Here is a 23,680-nt window from a genome sequence, read left to right on the forward strand (position 1 = left end):
TTTCAAGTGGAGACACTTGTTGGAGGCGAATTAAATTCCACATCCAATGAGTACCCACTATGCATACTTTTGAAAAGGCCCACATTGATAAAAATTGAGGATATATTAAAAAAACATGTTGAAACACATTTTTTTGATGTATCTTCAATTTTTATCAATGTGAGTTTTCTCATAAGTATGCATAGTGGGTATTTGTTGGATATGGAATTTAATTCTGCATCCAACGAGTGTCTCCACTTGAAATTTGAGTAAATGTACAAGGAGATAAGCAAAACATGCAATTTAAAAAAGTAGTTTTCTCCCTTTCTCTCCAAAATGTTTACATGTACCTCTTTTTAAATTTAAAGGATTTTGATTGGTTTACATATTATGACATGGAAATTAAATAAAAATTTCATGGGCACTTTTAGGCTGAAATTTCTTTTAATGAATGTTCAATGTTTGTGTTGCCAAACATATGGTCACTATCAAAATAACTACCCTCAAAGAAATGATTCTCAAAGGGATGATAATCATAGGAATGATGATTAGAAGAGGAAAGGGAAGCATCATGCTTCTGCTAACGATATAAATGATCCATCTCATAAGAGGAGGCCTAGAAAGAATAATTTTGATGATGAATACTCATTTTATTATGATTTTACAAGTTCCATTATAGGTCATGATGAAATATGGTTGGTGGTAAATGGTGCCTCTAGGCACATGATTGGAAGTTGTGAACATTTCTAGAATTAGTTGAAAATAAGATAGCTTAAAGAGTTGAGCTTGGAGATAATGAAAAATACGAAGTAAAGGGCATTGGTTCGTCATCCTTCTAATTAGAATAAGGAGGTAATGTATCTATCAACAATATTCTATATGTTCATGGTTTGAAGAGGAATTTGTTGTCCATTCATCCCTTGAAGTCAAAGGATATAGAACTACTTTCGTGGATGGATAAGCTCTAGTATGGAAGAAGGATGCCTCCTTTGAATTTGCTAAAGTCATTAGCATATGAATTGGAGGCCTATGTCATCTCTTTGGTCACTCAATTTAAGCTCTAATACACAACACATTTGATCTTTGTGAACTATTACATTGAATGTACACCCATGTTCATTATAAAGCATTGTCTAGAATGAAATACTTTGTTAACGGTGTATCGAAAATAAAAATTGAACATGATGGAGTATGCAAGGGATGTGCCCTTGGGAAACATGTTAAAGGAATATGTACTAGTAGTGATAGTAGATCCGAAGGAATCCCGTCGTATTGCAAATTGATTGGCTCGTTGAACTATGTTGTGAACACTAGACCTGATATTTGCTATGTTGTGAACACGTTGAGCAAATTCTTGGTTGAGGCCTAACATGTGCACTAGGTTGTAGTAAAACATATATTGAGATATTTGCCTGGCACCGTTGAATATGATCTGAGATATGCTTTTAATGTAGAATTAAAACTGCATGGTTTCACGATGTTGATTGCGCCAGAAGCTCTGATGATAGAAAGAACACTTATGGAATCTGTTTTAACTTGAGCTTTGCAATCATTTCATAGTCTAGTAGAAATAAGACTTTTTTTGCTTTGAGTATGGTTGAAGATGAGTATATAACTACATGTTCTTCCTGTTGTGAAGTTGCTTGGCTTTGAACGTTGTTTGCTGGATTGTTTGATCTAGTGTAGGAATCGACCATTATATATTGTGAGAATCAAAGTTGCGTGAAGTTCTATGAGAACTTGATTTTTCATGATAAGTTGAAGCACATTGAGTTCAAGTATCATTACATCCAAAATATTGTCCAGAGGGGAGCTATGAGACTTGAATATGTTCTTACTGATGAGTAGGTTGTTGTTGTTTTGACAATGCCATTGTCCCTAATGAAGTTTTCTTATTTCAAAAAACAACTTGGAGTTCTTGAGAATCCCTCTTTGGGAGAGAGGGAGCATTGATTGTATAACATCATGTGATTGGAAATATTCATCGGGATGTAGCTGAGAGGCCATGTATTATGGTTGAGAAGATTGCCCCAACCTTAGATCAGTTGACCAAGAGGTCAGTGAGTCTAGTTGAGGAGCTTGGTTATGAGCAATAGAGTGATCCCTTGGGTCATGAGGAATGAGATACCAGTTTGGTCGAGGACACTGATTTTGAGATTCTCTCCCTTGGGTCAATTTACTAAGAGACTATATAATTGGGGATTGAGATAGGGATTCCTCCCTCGGGTCATGTACTGAGAGACCTTATTTATGGTTGTGGAGATGGAACCTATGTAACCATTGCATATGGTTGGCCTCATTGATTGATCCCATCAGTCAGTTGGGCACTGACCTGGATGCCATTGGGTTTTGTCTTATGGGATGTGTTTTGATGATATGTATCTTTACTTATGATGAGACGAGACTTATGATCTCTCCCTTGGGAAGTTGTTGAGAGACTTATGGATTCGTTGGAGAGATTGATCTTTAAAGAGAGAGAGAATTGTGCATCTTATCTCTTCCTTGGGCTATGGCTAAGAGACCTATGGATTGGTTGGGGAGATTGATCTTAAGAGAGAATGAAAAGTACCTCCTTAGCTAAGAGAGAGTGTTGAAAATTAGTAGCTATGGTCAATATTTTCATTGGAAAATCAAAGGAAAAAAGTCATATTTTGAATGTTGATGAAGTCGAACTAACGTGCACAAGTTGGCCCCACTTGATGAATGGATTTCACCCCAAGGTCAAAACCCTTCTCCTAAACCACATATAAATAGAAGTTCGTTGGAGCTCATTTGGCATCACATCAACTCATATGATTCAATCTAAAATCACAGGAAGAAGGCCACATGTGAAAAGGAGACAAGGAGAATATGTTCTATGTTAACCAGTGTTCTATTCCTTTGTTTGACCAGCATTGACTTGGGAGAGTTTACTTTTGTTTGACTGAGTTCTTTGACCGTTTTTTAGGCTGAATATTTCAAGGATTCATTGACTCTGTTTGATTGAGATTTTTCTCATATTTCCGGGTCGTTGACTGGAGGTCAACACCGAGCTTTGACCAAGAATTGTTGAGGTTCGTTTCATTGAGGTTTGATCGAATTTCGGCCCTTCTGTTGCAGACTTGAATTTTACCAAGATTGACAAGTTTTTCTCTTCGTTGATTGGTTTGACTAGTAAATATTGAGCTTAGAATTTGGGATATTGTTGGAATATTTTGATGTACATTTTGATGAAATTAATTCTCTCTTTCAAGGAAATATTGTTTGGTTTTCCCCTTGTGGGTTTTTCCTTAGCTGTTAGCCTAGATATTGGTGTTTCTTGTCTCTTGTTTTACTGTTCACTGTGATCTTTACTGCTCTATTGAAGAAAATGAATAGTTGAAATTTTTCATGTATCACCACTTAAAGATTGGAATGCTATAAGAAGTCCAATTATATAATTGGAAGTAGTTATCAATTTGAAAAATTGTCCCAGTCTTGGTTGCACTAGAAAATAAAAAGATGTACGTACTATAATATACACAGAGATGATTGATTGGAATTTATCTGTAGGGATCTATGTATCTATATGTACGCACTGTAATATGCATAGAGAGCGATTGGAATTTCTTTGTAGGGATCTACATATCTAGATAAGCGTACTACGCACAAAGATCAATTAAAATTTCTTTGCAGGGATCAATGCATTTACATGAGTGCACTGTAATTGGAAAGAATATAATTTGCAACCTCTTTTGCAGGGGTTTACACATCTAAATTACTACATTGGAATCTACACATCTAAATGAGTGCATTGGTAATTTAATGATCTGAGATTGTCCACTAAATTAGTATAAAATTTGTAAGTACTTGGATCACACAGTGATGGGTTTTACATAGATATGTGTCTTAAGAGTAGATTGCATGTATTAAAAACAATCGCTGAGTGATGAACTTGTATGTCTAATAATTTGATTTGTTGTTTTTGTATGAGAAGAGGGTCTGCATTGGCGTGTTTGTGGTTATGGTATTGTCTTGTAGATGGGTGTACACTGAGTTGTTACTGAGTTTGTGTATGTAGGGAAGAGTTTTATATACAGGACACATATTCATACTTGCTTAAGAATTGGATATGTTCAACTCTCTTTTTGTTTGCTCTTGAATTTAATGTTGTGACCATCTTGTATGGGTTGATTGACCCTCATCATCTTGTACACTGAAAGGGTTGTAGTGACAAAGAAACTTTAGCAAGGATGAAAGAAAATTATTGATTTATTCTTTGTGTATATATATGTTGTTGTAGAAGGGTCTGTAGTCTTAGAAGTTGTGTGCATAGGACAAAGGTTTATTTACAATCATGTTTGGACAAAGGCTTACAAATCTGATGGGTATGAAAGATTGATGAAATTGATACTTTTGCTTGTCCTTTAAGATTATACTAAGTATGGTTATATATATGGCTAGAGCAGAAGGATAGTGGCTTCTTGCAGAGGTTGAGAGTTATCTTTTTGTGAGCAAAGTTCAGCATTGTTATGAGAGAATTGACATCTTGTGCTTGTAAATGCCCATAATGATGTTGCTGCTTGTATGAATGATTGGTTAATGGTGTTGATTGTTTTAAAAATATGCAGTTTATTGATTGTTTTTGCTAATGTATTGTTATAGAAAGTTTCATTCCATCTTTTATGTTGGTAGAAGCATTGAAGTCAGAATTTTTGATTAAGTAGTTTATTGTATTTAATGTGGGTCTAGTATGAAACATTTTTGAAACGTGGATCAGTGAGACAGAGTGGTTACTTCCTTCCAGTAGCATCTGGATAATTTAGTGGAGTTAGGAGTATCTATCAAGTAGGAGCTCACACACTAGCAAAATCTTGCTCCAGTGAAAAAAATTTCTTTAATAAAATTGTAGACGAAGCAGACAACAATGTCAGTGGTTTTTCCTAGTTGGGTTTTCCAACTAAAAATCAAGTGTCCCACGTGATTATCTGCTTGTTGATTTATTGATGTGCTTTGTGATTATATGACCTTATTATGTTATTTGGCAATGCTTAACTCAATTATTCATTAACTTTGCAAAATAAAAGTGAAAATAGTATTTGCATGAAATACTAATTCAGCCCCCTCTTAGTATTTCTAACATAATCACATTTTGCAAATATTAAATTTTGTCGGAGCCCGATGAGGCCATCAACATTTTGGTAACTTGTTGGCACTTTAATTATTCTTTTAGCACTTTATGAATTGTTTTGCAGACTATGTGGTAGAGTCCATGTGGTAGTAGAAATAATGATGTGGAAAATTCCATGTCATAGTATTAGTGACGTGGAAAATTCAATATGGTAACACATATGGCGATGACGTGGTAGCATAACAAATATGTGGCATAGCCATGTCGCTGGACCAGAGTGGTGATATGGTAGTGTGCACTGATATGGATTGAGTGTGTCATAGGTCAAAGTTACTTCCTAGAAAATTTTATCTGCAATTTGACATGAGAATACATCTATATTTTGCATCAATGGTCAATGATCAGATTGACAATTACGTAAAGGTTGGAGCAATGCTAAATTATTGTGCCAATCATTGATGGTTATGTTGTCAATTTGTGTAAGGGTTGGCATAATGTCAAAGGTTATGTTGTCAATTTGTGTAAGGGTTGGTATAATGCGAAAGGATTACATTGTTGGTTGATAGTTGTGTTGATGATTTGCGTGAGGGTTGGTGCAATGCCAAAGGATTACATTGTTGGTTGATAGTTGTGTAGATGATTTTCTTGAGGGTTGGTGCAATACCAAAGGATTTCATCGATGGATGATGGTCATGTCATAAATTTGTGTTAAGGGTTGGTGTAATGCCCATGGATTGTGTCAATGACAAATGGTCACATCAATGATTTACATGAGGATTGGCGCAATGTCAAAGGATTGCGTTGATGATTGATGTTCACATTGGCGATGTAGGGAAAGGTGGATCTTTGATTGGATTGTTGACATGGAATATGATCAATGCCATATGGGCATGATAAGCTATCCTGTGTTGATGAGGCAAAAGGGAGAAGGATATTAGTGTGAAATTTAGAGGGCCATAACTCCATGCCTATAACTTAAGAATTTGATGAAATTTATATTGATGGTGTTAGACTCATGAAGATGTAAGAATGATTTGATAAACATGAGATATATATTAATAACAAGATGTACATGTAAATACACATTTTCTGACCCTTGGTTTCATATTCCAAGAGGTCTCTTGGACTTCTCATGAATGTTGGCACTCACTCGAGGCTTTTTGTCTTCCTCTCAAGTGAATAAGTCAAATTTACATAACCTCAAAGGATTTATGTTTCCAACATTTCCCCCTTAATCCAAACAAGTGTATATGATTCCAAGAAGAGAGCTGAAATACAAAATTGGGTAGGGTGCAATGGTTGTATATGCTCTTTAAAATGGTGGTTTAAGGAAGACCATAAGCCAAATAAGGTAGTAGAAGCTGAAGTCTTCTACCAGAGGCGGTTTAAGGCTGACCATCAAATGTGGAACTTGGCTTGAAGAAGTTTCTAGAAGACGTTGAAGTCTTTTTTGAAATGGAAGTGCTCCTTGATGATGGTTTAAAGATGACCACAAAGTTGTTGGAAATATTGGGGGGGGTGAATCAATATTTCTTTTTACGACTATTGTTTTACCAGTTAAAACATTTCTATTCAGAACACAAGATGAACAACAAGAATAAATTTTTTTATTAATATAATCTTTGTAGTAAAATAGATACAATATATAAGTGGTTGCAATCAGTTGCCAAGCACCAACTTGAGCTTTTGTGAGGCTCCAACCTCTAGAGCTCCAACTCTTTTTTGCCATGAAAAAAAATCTTGGACTTAGCAGCACCAACCCCTAAGGACTTCAATCCTTCCCAGTTCCTGAGACACCAGTCCCAAAGACACCTATTCTTCCTACTTCTGAGGCATCAACCCCAAGGACTCCAATCCTTCTTACTTCTGAGGCAACAGCCCCAAGGACTCCAATCCTTCCTATTTCTCTGTTACTGCCTCTATTTTCTCCAACTGTTTCAACAACACAACGACCAACCCATTCAAACAATTCTTTGTTTTCTTATACCTGACACCTCTGGCCTTTGACTTCCTTTCTCTGTTGGCTCTTCGGCTTCCTCAACGCTCGCTTATCCTATCAGCTTCCTCCTCGGTCACTGTCATTTCCTCTTCGCTCGCTTGCTTCTTCGGATTCCCGGTTTTCGATTTCCTCTGTCTATTCGAGCGTTCCAATATTCACAGGACACGTTCAGGAGGAAGAGAGGCCGTATTACAGAGAAACATTTCCTATTAAAATATATCAAAGAGATCCCCTTTTTTTCAATAACGTTCATACATAGGACTTTGGTGCTTACGGAGGCTTTCATTTGGAGAGACTGTACCATCAGGGTGAGCCCACATGTCATGTTACCATCACAATCACAACCGGCATTGTTCCACCCTATTGAACTATCAAAATCGTTATTATAGGCTTTTGGCATAAAAAACCCCGGGCAATACAAATATTTGAATTACACAGGAATACACGGACAAAAACCCGCCCGAGCGCTTAAGGTCGGACTTAAGAAAACATTACGCCTGCATCTAAAACTGCATCAGGTCCACTCCTCCACAACTTTATCACAATCAGCGCTTTAGTGTGGCAAGGCTTTATAATATATGTGATATGTGATGGATGTGATAATAGATTAACTTATATTGCAATGGTGTAGTCGGGTCCGTGTTATTATCGCAATCGCAGTTTTAATGTGACAAGGCTTTAAGCACTGCGATACATAACTCCCGATATGATGGACACTATATTATTATATATTGTTTTTCATGCCTCTGTCGGGTCCATATATATATATATATATATATATATATATATATATATATATATATATATATATATATATATATATATATATCGCAATCGGTGGTTCGGGGGTGACAGCCCTTTATACATTGTGATTACCGCAGATGCGATATAACAATAGGGTGCGATATAATAGGACCATCGGGTCTGCATACATTATCGCAATCGGAGGTTTCGGGGGTGACACTTAATAGAACCTGCCGATATAATATACTGCTCCGCCTCTGATAGTATATATTGCTCCACTCCTTTAACTCTATTTATATATTGCTCTGTTGTTTCCTTTCTATCAGTTCTATGTGGCTCCTCCAATATTATATACTGCTCTGTTGTAATACTCCTTCGTTAACTGCTCTTTCGTTGTGTCCTTCGCTCTTCCTCTATGCTCCTCTGGTCGGTCTTCCTTTGGATTCCAAACCTTTAGCATATATAACTTCTCTTGTAGCTCCAGTAGGCTCTGTTTATGCTCCTCCGATATGGCTCCTCTTGCTCTAATGTGGCTCCTCAGGCTTGCAAGTGTCTTTCGAAGACCTCTTCTTGTTTGCTCTAATATTCTGCAATATGCCTCTCTTGCTATGATATTTTGCAATAGCTTTGATATGCCTCCTTTGTTAACTTCTCTGTTAACAGACTCTTGCTTATGGCTTGGCTATCCAGATGGCCTTGCTCCTGTCTCTTCATGGATCTGCTCTACTTCCCCTTGGCTTCATATCATCATCTAGTATCTAGAATATTGTCATATTGACATCAATGACAACCTAGGTCAAAAATCTCCCCCTTTGTTATTGATGGCAATATTCTTCTTCTCTCCCCCTTTGACATCAATGGCAAAGGAGTGCTCTGGGACTCCCCCTATCAAACTGCTTTTGTTCTTCATGAATGGTAGATTTTCATGGGTCTGTGACTCCCCCTGTCATAGTGCTCTTCTTCTTTTTACTCAAGATAGAAGGATTGATGCTTTATCATTTATTATCACATTATTCCCTCTTCATGTCTCAAAACTACTCTATCATGGCTTCAACAATGCTTAAAGATGCTCTACTTCAATGCTTTCAATCAGATTGCAAATAGCCATACACCAAGTGTCCAAGTCCAGTTTTTTATGCTTCAAACCATATTTTTGTCTCCACAGGCAGAATTGAGAGGTATTCATCATCTGAATCAAGAGAAAATTCCACTGAAATTTTCTTTCTTGTTATCTTTCTTCAGATCTGAATTCCTTTGTGTCTCTGTGCTTCTCCTTGAGTCACTGCCATCCAGTTTTCAGCATCATTGCATTTGGATGAAATGGTGAGAGGTTGTGCCTTACTGTTTCTATATTTTCTCAATGACCAATATTAGCATAAGTTATATTTGATTGCACCACATTCTCCTTTCTATGAGCCATCCTTTCCTTGTGTTCTTGTACATATCTCAGCAAGTTATTTCCCTAGCAGATTTAGATATCCAATCTGTGACTGTCTTTTAAAATCATTCTGTTGATTTGCATCTTTTTGCAATGCTTCAGTTTTTTATATGCTGCCAGCTGCTCTTACTTCAGACTCCATTCCAGATGTATCTGTTTGTTTGAATATTTCCTCTATTAGTGTCCATAATTTCTGTTCTCACATCAAATCCCTGAGTCAATACATTTAGCATCTGTAATATCAACACCATAATTATTTGCCCTATTTCTCTAGTATTAGATGACTTTCTCTATTGTTCCAAATACTACTTAGAGATTAAGTGGAAAGCATCTTTAACAACAGTCCAAAGAATGGTTATAGGATCATGTTCTTCAGTGGAGTACTCCTGAGAAATGATCTTCATCAAAGAATGATTGTTAATATAGCTCAACAAGGATTTCATCAGGACCCTTTTCACTAATAGCTTCTGCAATAATGATCAAAAATCACGGGCTCCCCCTAACTGTATGCATCATCTCTTTTGTCTGAGTCTTCCCATCTAATGCTTATATTGTCAAAATTCAAGCCAATGACATATGTTGTTGGCTGGAGAGCTCAAGGGACCTTCAGATTGTATTTGCTTTCTTCTCCATACTTGTGTAACTTTCTTCTTTTTCATGGTTCTAGCTTGTGTAAGAGCCCAAGTTAAGTTACAGTCACGTGCCATATGACCAATGTTATGACACTTGAAGCATTCTACATTGTTCATGAATAAGAATTCATGATTTCTTCCTGCAAAATTGTTTCTTGGAGATTGTTGGGGACTATAATATCTATCTCTATGAGATGGTTGGGGACCATAACATCTATCTTTATGATATGCTTTACAGTCTTTTTCCATGTGACCAAAGTTTGTACAAGAATAAAATAACCAAAAAATGAACTTTGGTACCTGGGAGCTGGAGATTTCATTCTATTGTAGCCTTGATTTTTCTCCTTGCCTTTGCTGGAACTGGGAGCATCACCATTTCTTTATGGCTTCTTCACATCCCTTTTGTTTGAAGCATTATCATTTTTGTTTGAGGATTCACCTACATACCCTAGACCTTATTTATCAAATGGACATCTGTGATCGCTGAGCATGTCATCCAAAGCCTGAGAGCTCTTCAAGATTTTGTCCATCCCTTTAACCTTTGTTTTGAGGAAGACAATCTCTTCTTCCAATCTTTCACACTCATTATTCTTCTTAGCAAGTTGTTTCTCAGTTTCTTCCTTGATACGAGTAGCTTCATCTACTTCTATTTTAAGGGAGATGATATCTGACTTCATTTTGAAGCTTTATTCATTCTTTGCTTGATTGCTCTCCATTTATTCCTTGATCCTTGTAGCTTTACATGTTTCAGCCTTGAGAAGCTTGATGTTAGATTTTAATTTGAAGATTTCTTCATCCTTTGCTTTTAGTTGACAGATCATGGTGTTTCTTTCCTTTCCTGCTTCATCAACCTATCCTTCTATGACTTCCAATGCTTCCTTTGTCTTCTCAGCTCCTTGTACTTGTGTCCTGGATTCTTGTAGTTGAGCTTTGAGAGAGGAGACCTCTACCTTGTACTGACCAATATCTTCTTTAAGTTTGTTCAAGCTCTTGTGCCTTTGTTCAAGTTGACTTGACAAGGTATCTTCACGTTTCTTTGCTTTATCCAGTTGATTTGTCATAGATATGACTTCTTCATGATGCTTTCCTTTGCTTTGATGAAATTCCTTCTTAAGCTTGGCAAGCTCTTCATTCCTTTATTGTACTTGAAGCTTAACAAGGTCAACTTTCCCCCTTGTTTGATCTTGGTCACCAGCTAGTGCTATCTTCTTAAGTTCCTTATTTTCATTTTTAAGATTGTTAATCTCTTCCATGGCAGCCATAAGTTGAGCGAGGAGATCTTCTACAAAATATATTTCATTCTCTTCATCTTCTAGGTCTGCTTTAGCCATGATGTCATCATTCTCATGTTCAACTTCTATGATGGGATCTGGATTTCCTTCTAGATTTCCATCATCTTCTTGATTGATGGTCATGGTCAATGCTCCTTTTGAGTGAAGGTCATGAAGTTTGTCCCATATATCGTTAGCTGATGAATAGTTTCCTAGATTGTTCTTTACAGAATCAAGCAACCCATTCAAGATTGCCTTCATTGCTTTTGCATTGTACTCTATGGATTCTTTATCCCTCCTGCTATCATCAATCACTGATTTCCATATTTCAATGCCTTGAGTCTGTAAGAAGTTCCTCATTCTTGCTTCCCATGTATTAAAGTTCCCATTGAGCCTTGAAGCCTCCTCAAATTGATTTTCTTCTATTTTAGTAGTAGAGGGAGACACATCCTTAGGAGGATTGGAGACTTTCTTCCTTGACTTCGCCATTTGTGTTCTAAAGGTTAACCTTCAACCTGTTAAGCTTTGAATGAAGGTACTAGCTCTGGTACCAATTGTTGGAAATACTGAGGGGGGGGTGAATCAGTATTTCTTTTTCTGACTATTGTTTTACCAGTTAAAACATTTCTATTCAGAGCACAAGATGAACAACAAGAATAAATGCTTTTATTAATATAATATTTGCAGTAAAATAGATACAATATATAAGTGGTTGCAGTCAGTTTCCAAGCACCAACTTGGGCTTTTGTGAGGCTCCAACCTCCAGAGCTCCAACTCTGTTTCGCCAAGGCAACAATCTTGGACTTAGTAGCACCAACCCCCAAGGACTTCAATCCTTTCCAGTTCCTAAGACACCAGTCCCAAAGACACCTATCCTTCCTACTTCTGAGGCATCAACCCCAAGGACTCCAATCCTTCTTACTTCTGAGGCACCAGCCCCAAGGACTCCAATCCTTCTTGCTTCGAGGAACTAGCCCCAAGGACTCCAATCCTTCTTGCTTCTGAGGCACCAGCCCCAAGGGTTCCAACCCAATCTTGTCAAGGCACGTTTGATAGTAATGTTCTGCTCTCAGAACTCTTCATTATTGAGTTCTGTCTGTTTACAGCTTCACTATAGTCTCCATGCTACAACATTAATGACAGCTAGTCTTCTCATGAAGGAGTCTTTACAACTCTTTATATTGCCCACACAGAGTCTCCAATAGCCTTCATGACCTCAGATAATGTCTCCATACAACTTTAGTGAGTTCACTGTCAGTTGCACTAAGCTCTGCATAAGAACCAACTTTCTGTTCAAGCATATGTTCTTATTGTCACAGTGAATGCTTCAGCATGATTGTTTCTCTTCTGGCTACTTCTCCCCTTTGATTGTCTCCTGTCTTGTTGGTCCTTTGACCCTTTTTCTGTTCCGTTGGACCCTTTGCTACTGCCTTTGTTTTCTCCAACTATATCAACAACACAACGACCAACCCATTCAAACAATTCTTTGTTTTCTTAAACTTGACACCTCTGGCCTTTGGCTTCCTTTCTCCGCTGGCTCTTCGACTTCCTCAACGCTCGCTTATCCTATCAACTTCCTCCTCGGTCGCTGTCATTTCCTCTACGCTCGCTTGCTTCTTTGGCTTCCCAGCTTTCGTTTTCCTCTGTCTATTCGAGCATTCCAATATTCACAGGACACGTTCAAGAGGAAGAGAGTCCGTATTACAAAGAAACGTTTCCTATTAAAAGATATCAGAGAGATCCCCTTTTTTTTCAATAATGTTCATACATAGGACTTCAGTGCTTATGGAGGCTTTCATTTGGAGAGACTGTACCATCAAGGCGAGCCCACATGTCACATTACCATCACAATCACAACCGGCATCGTTCCACCCTACTAAACTATCAGAACCATTATTATAGGCTTTTGGCCTAAAAAACCCTGGGCAATACAAATATTTGAATTACACAGGAATACACAAACAAAAACCCGCCCGAGCGCTTAAGGCCGGACTTCAAAAAACATTACGCCCACATCTAAAACTGCATCGGGTCCGCTCCTCCACAACTTTATCGCAATCGGTGCTTTAGTGTGGCAAGGCTTTATAATATATGCGATATGTGACGGATGCGATAATAGATTAACTTATATTGCAATGGTGTAGTCGGGTCCGTGTTATTATCGCAATCGCAGTTTTAATGTGACAAGGCTTTAAGCGCTGCGATACATAACTCCCGATATGACGGATGCGATATTATTATAGACTGTTTTTAATGCCTCCGTCGGGTCCATATATATATATATATATATATATATATATATATATATATATATATATATATATATATATATATATATATATATATATATATATATCGCAATCGGTGGTTCGGGGGTGACAGCCCTTTATACATTGCGATTACCGCAGATGCAATATAACAATAGGGTGCGATATAATAGGACCATCGAGTCCGCATACATTATCGCAATCGAAGGTTTCGGGGGTGAAAATTAATAGAACCTGCTGATATAATATACTGCTCCGCCTTCGATAGTATATATTTCTCCACTCCTTTAACTCTGTTTATATATTGCTCCATTGTTTCCTTTCTATCGGTTCTATGTGGCTCCTCCAATATTATATACTGCTCTGCTGTAATACTCCTCTGTTAACTTCTCTTCCGTTGTGTCCTCCGCTCTTCCTCTATGCTCCTCTAATCGGTCTTCCTTTGGATTCCAAACCTTTGGCATATATTACTTCTCCTGTAGCTCCGATAGGCTCTATTTATGCTCCTCCGATATGGCTCCTCTTGCTCCAATGTGGCTCCTCAGGCTTGGCAGTGTCTTTCAAAGACCTCCTCTTGTTTGCTCTGATATTCTGCAATATGCCTCTCTTGCTCTGATATTCTGTAGTAGCTTTGATATGCCTCCTTTGTTAACTTCTCAGTTAACAGACTCTTGCTGATGGCTTGGCTATCCTGATGGCCTTGCTCTTGTCTCTTCATGGATCTACTCTGCTTCCCCTTAGCTTCATATCATCATCTAGTATCTAGAATATTGCCATATTGACATCAATGACAACCTAGGTCAACAATTAATGAAATGGGTAGAAGAAGCTGAAGTCTTCTACTGGTGGTGGTTTAAGTCAGGCCATAGACAAATCATGCTCATGGAACATAAGTTTGTCTTTGGCTACAACTCTAACTCTGTTTGCTAGATTTTGTTTAGGTTGTGGCTCAAGCTCGCTTGATATAACTTTGAAACTAGTATCTAACTATCAATTCCCCTCTGTCAGATACAAGTGATAATATGAAGACATATCTACTATGAGACACGTAATTACTCGAGAATGTACTATGAGGTATGATTGATATATCTTCTTGGATGTTGAAGACCATTTCCAAGAAGCGTTCCATCAAATTTGAATATTTGTTTTTATAAGAGCCTTGTGTTTGGAACATTTGTCTTAGTGATGAGTATGCTTTCCACAATTTTTACAAGGGTGAAGATCACAACACTAATCTTTCATGTGGCCAACTCGATCACAATGTTGGCACTTGCGAATATCGTGTGTAAATGCAGTAAGGAAGATGGGTTTTCCTGAAGAAACCCAACACTCTAAAACTAGATTGGTTTGGAGTGGTCTAGAATGTGAAAGGTCACTTCCTTTTCGTATTCAAGATCAAGTCTATGCTTGTTCTTGATGAATTCTTCCCAAGGTACGATGTTGGGCTTTGGAAGTGCAAATGAAACTTTCGCATATTCATGTGAATTCGCTCCTGAAGTGGTCACTGATTTGATCATGTGTTGACTATTGATGGGAGTCTTTCTTTAACTCAAAAAAGGAGAAATTTTCTAATCAACTAATTCAAAATGTTGAATCCTTTTTTTGTAATTCATCTTTTTGGAGCTATGACTCAAGTTGAAGAAACTCAATCTTGTTTTGTGCATCTTGTAAACTGATTCGAATATCAATGAGGATGGATTTGTTGATTTTATTTGTATTGGCAATATTAGAGACTTTTAGAGTGTACAATAACTCTAATAACTTGTCAATTTGAGTCATTTTCTCAAGAATTAAAGGTGAGGTGGCTAAAAAGTGTATTTTTATGGATGAAACACATATTCATTGTCATTGTAGTATTTTCCAGGATTTATATGAAACCCACCTAAAGAGTTTCTAAGCACAAGTCTATAAGTAAATTTGTTTTGTGGCGTCATAAAAAACTTATACTCAAGTTTATCACCCCATTGCTTGAGTTTTAAGGATATAAACACCAAAACCATATTTTGATGGCCATCTTGAAGCAATATTCTCCTAGTTTGACTAGATTCAAGGCTTTCTGAATAATTAAAGCAAAATTTAAGCTCTAGCCCATGGATTAATGCTCATAAAAAGGATTAAGGAAGCCTTTGGTTTGAACATTGACCGATCTAGTGCGAATGCTAGTAACAACCAAGATGTACGAAGTAAGTGTAGGCTCCTTGTGATTTACGTTGTGCATGATTAACAAACTTCACACCTCACTGTGAAATTATCTGAACATAGAGCTACAGGAAAGAAGTAGCCATAGAGAAACACAAGAGTTGTCAAGCTTTGTATCTCTAAAACTCAAAAACACACAAAGAAATGTATAACCTTCACCTTGAAGACAAATAACGCCACTAGTGGTAGAAAACTAACAAAATTTAAAGATAGAGAGCACAAATATTAGTTAGATCAACCCATACAGTGCATCTTTAACTTGACTACTGGAATGATTTAAAGAATCGATCCAAGATTAGGAAAGTATCACTCTCTCCAACTCGGGCATCAAACGAAACTACCTCTAAATATCCGTTGTAGGGCCTCGAACATTCATTTAACACAAAATCTCAAAACCTCTGTTAAATGTGAAACCCAATGAATACGTCGGCACCAACTGCCACTGACAACACCATTCGGCTCCAACCCTCCAACACCACCGCCCCCAACCTACTACACCATCCATTAACTTCACTATGCAGTCATGTATTCCACATGCGAGAATTAGAGAATTCTAGAGCTTCCCTCATCTATAAATTTGTAATATTTCCTCTGCCTGAGCAATGCAAGCCAAGGAAAAGCCTTCCATGAATAATAGAAATCTGTAATTTTGTTCTCCATTTTAATTTTTGCTCTCTTTAATGAATTCTGCCTATTCCTGTTATCTCCTGTTGTGTCTGTGATGGTTTTATTCTTTGTTGTGCTTCTCTGATCTCAACAACTAGTATCAGAGCTGTAGGGCATGCACTTCCTCCATCTTCCTTGGATTTCATAGCACCATCTTTCAGCTACCCCTATTTGTAGCTCGATCAGATTGCTCGACATTGTTTGCAGTTGCTGGAAGCAATTTTATGGGGCACAAATACTGAGCGGTTTGATTCTCTTCAATTCTGCAAGAGAGGGCGTATAAGGCCTATTATAAAATAGAGAGTCGATCCCTTTGTACATAAAATCGACCCACAAACATGGTGCCACGGGCGATCCCAGAATGGTACAAGTTTAACCAATTCACTACCGTGTGTTTCACAGATTTTATCTGCTACCTTCAAGAACTCTTGATGGAAAAAACATTAATCTTGAAAAAGGGATACATTTAATAAGGAAGTGGATATGTTTTATTAAAAGGTGAAATACATTCTTTATATGTTTTATAATTATGAAACATATATAATTATATGTGTTTTGTAATTATGATTAATTTGTTAAGTTTGACACTTTAAAAGGGAAAGGTTTCTTTTGTTAGATGAAATTTTTGAAGGAGATGAGTTTGGCCTTTTATTTAAAGGTGTAATAATTAAAGCTTTATTTTTAAGTGGAGTTTTGTTTTTGGGGGCGTGAATTTTATTGAGAACGAAGACAACAATTACTGATATGGAGAAGTTGAGCGAGGCTAATTTTGCCCGATGGAAATCATAGATGGAGGATATACTGATTTTAAAGGATCGATCTTTGCCAATTGAGGGTGTAACAAAGAAACCCTCATCAATGAATGATTGCAACAATCCGCAAGTATCTAGCAAAGAATGTGTATTTCAATGTGTCCACAGAAAAACGACAAAAGGATTATGGAAGAAGCTCCATAATCTATATGAGAAGAACATGACATCAAACAAAGTATTCTTGATGAAAAAGATTTATAATCTCAAGAAGAAGGAGGGTACTTTATTTGCTTACCTCTTGAATGAATTCAATATTATTACTAGTTAGCTTGCCTATGTTAAAATCATTATAAATGATGATATTATATCTATCTTGCTAATGTGTTATATGCTAGATAACTAGGAAAATTTAATTGTAGCTATGAGCACTTCAACACCTGCAGGGACCCTGAAGTTTGATGATGTCAACAATAATTTAACGAATGAGGATTTGCGACACAAGTAAATTGCAGAAAACCAGGGAGGAGAAGCTCTAGCTCTAGTTGATCGTGGTAGGAGAATTGATCGAGGCTGACAAGGGCGATTAAGATTGAGAGGCAAATTGAAATCAAGGAGGGGCAGGCTCATTTTCTTTCATTGTGGCAAACCCGGGCACATGAAGAAAAAATTACGAGTCTGGAAAAAAGGACAAAAGGATTAGAAATCAGCCAATACAAATCACAAGTCATCCAACACAAATGAAGGTGAGACTACTGTTGTAGTCACAAATGGTGATGTGTTCACTGTTTCAATAGAGGATGCATGTTTATATACATCTAGCAATAGCTTTGATTGGATCCTTGACTCTGGGTCATCTCATCATGTAACCCCATGCAATAGTTTTGTTGCATATAATCTTGGTGATTATGGTAGAAACAATGTAAACTTTGAAACAGGAACTGATATTGTTACCCGTTTCGTAGAGATAGCTAAAAAGTGACCTGATTTTGAAAATGGGTGATGCAGAACGCACATGTTTTTTCCAGAGCATAGTTTTTGGCACTTTATTTTTTTTTATGTACATCACGTTTTAGAATGGTAGTGATTTTCATGCTGATTTTAAAAAGTGAGCATTCTGCATCACACTCCTTTTTTAAAAGCCCTGTTTTTTGGCTTTAAATTTTTTAATGTATAAAATGTAAATAATTATTTAGTAAATTTGATAATTTTTGAAGTGGTCGTTTTCTTCACATTTTCTTGTTTTTTATTATAATTTAAAAAAAAAAAAAAAAAAAAAAAAAATCGTGAGGTTTTTACTGTTTTGCATTTTTAAATTAGAAGGTCGATATTTAGACTTTTCGATATTCTACATATTTATACATCCTTAATTAATTTTTCAATCGACATGAAATAATTGTTTCTAAAAAACAATATTTTTTAACAATGGACATAAAAATAACCATTTTTAACATAAATATAACTAAAAAACTACACGTTTTGATAATTTTTTGTTAGAATTGACATGTCAAAATCACAATTTTTATACGATAATTTTAACTAAAAATGGTTAAATAATAGCTTTTTCTATGAATTTCATGTCAAAAAATAATAAAAATCACTTTTTTTTTTCAAAAAATAATGATTAACTTAAAAATCAATGCAAAAATCACATATTACTAATATTGAACGTATAACAACCCTAATTGAGTGTTTATTCTTCTCATAAAATGTCAAAGTCAAAACATTGCAAAGCTTGATTTACAAGCATAACTTAAATTTAATCAACAATGTCACGTAATCCAAACTCTTCGTCCTCTAGAGTTTCATCATTGTCCTCTTCCACAATATTTTATGTTTCATTTTGCTCATTTTCCTCTTCTAATGGGTCTTTGATGTCTGCGAAACTCCCAATGTATGTCTTTCCAAACATTCCATGTAATGGTGGTTGGGGTTCCTTTGCCTTTTTTGCCACACGTGATTCACTAAAGTCCCCTTTCTTCAACCTAATTTCTTGCATTGCATCTGGAAGAAATTTAAGAGCATTAATTCTTTGCTGAATGAAATTGCACTGTACTGGATCTTTTTCAATTGCAATGCAATTTCTTCCTTTTTGAAGGCAACATGCTAGTGTTGTACCTAATTTTCAAGCACAAAATAAATAATGAACTAAATTAGTACAATGACATATTAATTAAAAAAATAACATATTGAAATTCAATTCCATATAATAAAACTTACCTGAGCCAGAAAATAAATCCAAAACCCAATCTCCTTCATTTGAACAAATGTCTATAAGATAGTTAATCAATAACTGTGGTTTTTGATAAATGTTAACTATCTCTCCTTTTGCTTCTTTGTCTTCATATATTAGTTTTCTCACAACAACATCATAACTCAGTATTTGGCTATGACTCTTTCTATCTACCCGATTAAAAATCATAGACATATGGCTATCATCTTTTGCCCAACTATCAATATGAATGAACTCACAATCATTTATAAATTGTTGATCTTCATTGTGAAGAAGATTTGACTTTTCCCTGTAACATGAAATAGTAAAAGTTAAATTAACTTGTACATAAATAAATTTTTCAACATTAATCAAATATACATTTTAAACGTCTTACCATGTAAGCTGCATCCTTGAATTTGTTTTCCCCTTGAAGCTTGACAATATCATTGCCAATTGTGTGTCTGAATGAAATGTCACAAATCTCCATAATGGTGATGACGTGATTTCTACAAATCCCGCAACCACTTTACTAAAAGCTTGATAAGTATAAGGGTCACTATCATAGTCAATGTTTGGAATATTGAAACCATGGGGAATATCTGCAATGACTAGGGCATAATCCCTTTTAGGTATGAGTTTAGCAATGTCTTCACAGTCGCCTTGTATTACTTGATATTGAATAGTGTCTAGCCCATTCCAAATGAAATGATTAAGAGTTGGATCAAGTTGAATATCCTTAATACGTTGCTTCCTCAGTCTTTCGATCTTTATCTTTTCGATAAAGGTTTTGAAACTATCTGGCACTCCATTATCATCCTTCCTCATCTTTTATAAAATAAACAAATATATGTGTAAGTTATAAATTAAAAATAATACACAGGTGAATAAAAATGAATGTATAAATCAAGATACCTTTTTAAATGCAAGATAAAAATATTTTAATGTTGATGTAGAACTTGAATCTGGATAGTTGCGTACGACATCATCCCAACTATCTTCATTCAACAATCTAACCATTTGTTCTTGAATTTTCATGTAAACTTTGTGACTGCATAGATAAAGTAACAAAAAGTTAATATAATGATATGTATAACAAATACTACCAAGAACAGCATGTTTTATTTAAAATATAATTATAATCTAGAAATAAATAAAAATAGTTCAAGAAACTTACTTTTGAAATTCTTCAAACATTTCCTCCAATGATAATTCCCCTGACCTCACACGAGATAATATTGTTTTGACAATTTTCTCATCTTTCACTCCTTGCATCGCCCTCCAAGGTGTGATAGTCATATCGTCTGGAAGATGCTTCATTTCAGGAGCTAATTTACTGTTGCCACATATGAATGGCTTAGACTTTTTGACCTTCTGGTTTTTAATGGCAATGTCTTCCCACATGCCAAAAATCTCATCAATCAACCTCCAAACATCTCCAGTTCTAAATGCCAATTGGAAAATGTTATCAACACCTCTGAATAAATCACTATGTTTGTTGCCCTTTCCACCTTTTGAATTGGTTTTCTCTTCAATTTGATATCCTATTTCCATACAACATTCCTTTCGGAACTCTGTAGTAACTTTTGTCCTATTCCCACCACATTTTTCTTCAAATTCACTATGAATAAATCTAACCCTTTGGATGAAAGTCATAGACATCCTATATTCATTATCTGAATTATGATCCCATGCCACTAACTTTGCTTCTGTATCAGATAAACCAGCGTAAATGATACATTTCATTGTTTCAAAACGTGGGTTATTAGGATATTCCTCCATCAATTGTCTTTGAGCTTCTACAGAATGGTTCCCCCCAAGCACATAATAATTGTATTCAAAACATTTTGACTTATCAAATGCTTCTTTGTTGGGAACTTGAAGTGGATCAACAAGAAGCACATAACTAACCACATGAGCATATGGATTGTACCTCATCAATGTCTTCAAGTTGTGAACATGCAGATGATGTGGCTTTCTAACTTGATATTGACATTGTCCTTCACTTGCTTTATAGGTTTGCCTGACATTAAGTTGAAATGTGCGACCACCATCAATTAAGTTTCTCTTTGTCAAATTCTCTCGAATGACATTTTGTTTTGTTTTGATAATGCCATCTTCTAAATCAGCTCCTGGTGTAATGATTTCTCTGCTTTCTTTTGAAGTTTCACTAGGTTCTTGACTGCTGGTAATGACTGCTTCAAAATCATCAACTCTACTTTTCTTGGTCATAACATTCCCACCAGAGTTATTCTTGGGCATTGTTACTTTTGGATTTTTATGGCTCTTCTCAGTTCCAATGTCATCTTCAGTAATGACAACATATGTTTCATCGTCAATTTCAACTTCATCGTTCTCAAAAGTAACTTGTTTACCCTTGCTAGATTTATCCACCAGAGACCTTTTTTTCTGATTCTTTGGATGTAGTTTTGTAGCATTATCAATTACTTCATTTTGCCTTTTTTCCATATTTTCTTCTGACACTGAGTAAAAACTGCTGACAACTTTCATGATATCATTCTCAATGAAATGAATGCCTCCCAACTTAATTGAACAACTTTCAACAAAATTCTGCCAAACAAAATATCATATGTCAATAAAAAACAAAGTTAAAAAATATAGTGAGACATTTTAAAAAATGCAAAATACAAATATAAATAATAATACTTACGATGTTTTCTGTCATCTCATTTACGATTTGACTACACAACTGTGTAGATACCTCGCTCGTGTCATACAATGAATATGATAGTTGGTATTTAACCCTTTCATGTGACTTGGGAGCTTTTGTAAGTACGTAAACAACTTCAGTGTCCGGTACCGAACACATATCTACGACTCTTCCCATCACCTCAAAAATTCCATTATCATTCGGTATATCGATATATAGATATATATTCACATTTGCGCTTTCTCTTTCTTTCACATACCACATTCTTGATGGAAATTTCACCTCTTTCGAATTCTTCCAGTCTGAAATCATCTTCTTATCACTTGAGGCACTTGAAAGATTTGTAGCCATGAGCTCAGGTGGAGTTCGTTCACCAATGTTTCTTTTAGATGCACCTTTATGAGTCTTTGGTCCAGAAAGATTCACTGAAATTCTCTTTGATGCCATTTTCCTGAAAAATAGAAACACATAAATCAGTAAATAATAAAAACATATTAACTTAAAGTAACAACGAAAACATATCATAAATTTTAATCAACAATCGCCCCACCCACCACCCCTCATATTCCAAAAGGACATGCATTAACATTCCAGTGTAAAAAATTAAATCATGAATAAAACATTTTGTTGGGGCGCCCTCACCGACCCACCACCCCCCCAAGCATCCCAACCCCCCCACCCTGGCGGCCCGGGCGCCCCGACCCAACCCCCACAACCCTCTCCAGCCCGGGCGCCCTCACCCGCCCGCCCACCCCAACTCTCTCCCTACTCAGCCCGCCCGCCCGCCCGCCCGACCGCCCGCCCGACCAACCGACCTAGGTGCCCTCACCCACCCCTCTGGGCGCCCTCCCTACCTGTCCCCCAAACCGCGCGCCCCGCACCCCCTCACCTGCCCGCTCCAACCCTCCCGGCACCCCACCCCTCCGGGCGCCCTCTCCCACCCGCCCGCCCCACCCCTCCGGGCGCCCTCACCCGGCCCCCCGCCCGGCACCCTCACCCACCTGCCCGCCTCACCCGAACCCCCCTCCGCCCGGGCTCCCTACCTCTTCCCACACCCACCCACCCCGCACCACCTCACCCGCCCGCTCCAACCCTCCCGGCGCCCTCACCCCTTCGGGCGCCCTCGCCTACCCGTCTGCCCGGTGCCCTCACCCACCCACCCGCCTCAACCGAACCCCCCTCCGCCTGGGCTCCCTACCTCTCCCCCAACCCACCCACCCCGCACCCCATCATGCACCCCTCACCCACCCGCTCAACCCCTCCCGGCGCCCTCACCCGCCCCCCGCCCGACGCCCTCACCCACCCGCCTGCCTCACCCGAACCCCCCTCCGCCCGGGCTCCCTACCGCACCCCCTCACCCCGCACCCTTTCACCCGCACACCCCCTCACCCGCCCGCTCCAACCCGCCCGCCCCACCCCTTTAAGCGCCCTCGCCCGCCCCACACCTCCGGGCACCTTCACCCGGCCCCCAGCCCGGCGCCCTCACCCGCCCGCCCGGCGCCCTCACCCACCCGGCCACTTCACCTGAACCGCCTTCCACCCGGGTGCCCTCGTGCAGGGGCCACCCGGGCCGCCCGCGCCCTCGCCCGGCAGGCAGGGCGACCCTGCCTGCCAGGCGAGGGCGCGGGCGGCCAGGGTGGCTCCTGCACGAGGGCGCCCTCCCTCATGCAGGCGCCACCCGGGCCGCCCGCGCCCTTGCCCGACGGGCAGTGTAAGGTCTTCGCAACTCGGGCAGGCGAGCGACGGGCGCGCGGCACGGCGGGC

The sequence above is a fragment of the Pinus tabuliformis genome, chromosome 2_2 (assembly GCF_031772625.1).
Source record: "Pinus tabuliformis cultivar Carrire ecotype Pingquan chromosome 2_2, CPIR1, whole genome shotgun sequence".
Lineage (NCBI taxonomy): Eukaryota > Viridiplantae > Streptophyta > Pinopsida > Pinales > Pinaceae > Pinus > Pinus tabuliformis.